The sequence below is a fragment of the Rhamphochromis longiceps genome, linkage group LG22, assembly GCF_057381845.1.
Source record: "Rhamphochromis longiceps isolate RC_006_pf linkage group LG22, R_longiceps_female_GT1.1, whole genome shotgun sequence".
Classification (NCBI taxonomy): domain Eukaryota; kingdom Metazoa; phylum Chordata; class Actinopteri; order Cichliformes; family Cichlidae; genus Rhamphochromis; species Rhamphochromis longiceps.
Window position 1 is genome coordinate 13102467 of NC_140577.1, and position 2891 is coordinate 13105357.

General features: G+C 47.4%; 1 non-coding gene across 1 annotated transcript; it reads left to right on the forward strand.

Moving 5' to 3' along the window:
- The first annotated feature begins 668 nt into the window (after positions 1 to 668).
- trnak-cuu (transfer RNA lysine (anticodon CUU)) lies at positions 669 to 741 on the forward strand. The gene has a single exon. It is a non-coding gene; the product is annotated as a tRNA-Lys (tRNA).
- Positions 742 to 2891: the final 2150 nt, after the last annotated feature.

Below are 2891 nucleotides of genomic sequence, written 5' to 3' on the forward strand. Positions count from 1 at the left end.
TATTCCACTCTGTATGCTTGTATGGGTCTGACCCTTTCACTCCTTTGATTTTTTTCCTCATACTTTTTTTTGCCTTTTCGTCAAGTCTGTCTTTGTATGGACCTGCCGTGCATCGTTTTGTACATAACTGTTTTTGGGGTAAATAAAATGCAAGTAGGGATTAAAACTGCAGAATTAATGATTACCGGTGCTGGAAATGCTAGCGCTTGATGCAGTGTTTTGATTTTGTTGCCACTTGTACCTACAATGCAATGCGCGAAAGTCACGTTGTCTGTCAATCTCTATTGTTGCTGGCGACTTCAACCACACAAACTTAAAGACAGTCCTCCCCAGATTCCACCAACATGTCTCCTGTCACACCAGAGGGGACAAGACTGTAGACCATGTTTATTCCAACCTGGCTGGAGCCTACAAAGCAACACCCCTCCCCTACATTGGACAATCGGACCATCTCTCCCTGTTCCTCACACCTTGGTATTCACCACTCATCCAACGTGTGAAACCTGCTGTGAGGACAATTAGAGTGTGGCCAGAGGGGACAGACGCAGTTCTCCAGGACAGATTCAAAAACACGGACTGGAATACGTTCACCCACACAGACCTGGACCAGTATGCCTCATCTGTACTGGATTACATCTCCAAAACTACAGACAGTGTCAGTGTCTAGCGCCTGGCTAGCTCAGTCGGTAGAGCATGAGACTCTTAATCTCAGGGTCGTGGGTTCGAGCCCCACGTTGGGCGGTGAAATTTTTTTGAGGGTGGCTGTAGCTCAGGTGGTAGAGCAGGTCATCTACTGATTGGAAAGTTGGTGGTTCGATTCCTGGCTTCCCCTAGTCTGCATGCCAAATATCCTTGGGCAAGATACTAACCCCAAATTGCTCTCCGATGCATCCATCGGAGTATGAGTGTGTGTGAATGTTAGCTATAAAGCACTTAGAAAAATGTGCTTGTGTGAATGGGTGAACGCCCAAGTTGTATAAAGCGCTTTGAGTGCTCAGATGAGTAGAAAACAAATTTCCCACCTGTTGGACTAATAAAGCTTATCTTATCTTAAAAGCACTATATAAGAACCAGTCCATTTACCATTACCATTTACCACCCAGAAACGGATCACCATGTACCCCAACCAGAAGCCTTGGATGAACCGGGATGTTTGTCTCCTCCTGAAGGCCCGCAACACCACCATTAGGTCAGGAGATGCACACGCCTACAGCACAGCCAGGGCTAATCTAAAGAAGGGCATCAAAAAAGCCAAACACCATTACAAAAAGAAGGTAGAAGAACACTTCTCCCACTCCAACCCCCGACGCATGTGGCAAGGACTCCAGACCATTACAGACTACAGGACCACCAAACCCTCCCCCGCATCCTCTGATGTCTCCTTTCTCAGCGAGCTCAACAACTTTTATGCTCGTTTTGAGCGAGGGAACCCCACAACCACAACCAAAGCAGACATGACACCAGGCCACCAACCTCTGACTCTCTCCCCCACCGATGTAGGAGCGGTGCTGAGCAGGATCAATGTCCACAAGGCTGCAGGTCCTGATGGCATCCCCGGGCGTGTTCTCAGAGCGTGTTCTGGGGAGCTTGCAGGAGTGCTGACAGACATATTCAACCTGTCCTTGGCCCATGCTGTGGTACCGGCCTGCTTCAAATCCACCTCCATCGTCCCGATACCCAAAAACTCCAACCCATCTAGCCTCAATGACTACCGCCCAGTAGCACTCACCCCCATCATCACAAAGTGCTTAGAGCAGCTGGTCCTAGCACACTTCAAATCCTGTCTCCCCCCCACCCTGGACCGCCACCAATTCACATACTGTCAGAACAGGAGCACAGAGGATGCAGTCTCCATCGCACTGCACTCTGTCCTCTCACACCTGGACAACAACAACACATACGCCAGAATGCTGTTTATAGACTTCAGTTCAGCGTTCAGTACAATCCATCCCTCGCAACGCATCAGGAAACTGACAGACCTGGCCATCAGTTCCCTCATCTGCAAATGGATACTGGACTTCCTGACCAACCGCCCCCAACATGTCCGGCTGGATAACCGCTGCTCATCTACAATCCCACCTGTCCTCAGACATCCTGGTGAAATCGCTGCACTATCGAGAGCATCCTGACCAACTGTACAACAGTCTGGTACGGGAACTGCTCTGCCTCGGACTGGAAGGCGTTGCAGAGGGTTGTGAAAACTGCCCAGCACATCGCCGGAGAACCACTTCCTGCCATAAAGGACATCTACAGGAAGCGGTGTCTGAAAACGGCTGGGAAAATCATCAAAGACCCCAGTCACCCATCACATGGACTCTTCACCCTCCTGCCCTCTGGGAGGCGCTACAGGAGCCTCCGGACTAAGACCACCAGGTACCGGAACAGCTTCTTCCCCACAGCTGTCAGACTCCTGACATCTGACTCACATTAAACACATGGACTGGACATACAAACACCCACAACCACCTACACACACACACACACACACACACACACACACACACACACACACACACACACACAATGGACAACTGTACCCTCATACACACAATAATAACATGGACTGAACCACCACTCACAACCACTCTGTAGAAATTATCCACATATCTCACTTATAACTACTGTATAATTCTGTATAAATAATCATTCTGTACAATACGATAATTTTTAATTCTACAACTGTTTATAACTTGCATAGTTCACATTTCTGTATAGTTTTTCATATTTATATCCTGTTCATAGCCTGTACCCACTACAGCCTGTACATACTTATAGCATATTCACAACATACCTTCATACCGTGTACATTATAACATACCATAATAGACCCATTTCTGTAATATACTTACTTACTAATATATTATTATTGCTAATATATATTGTAATATATC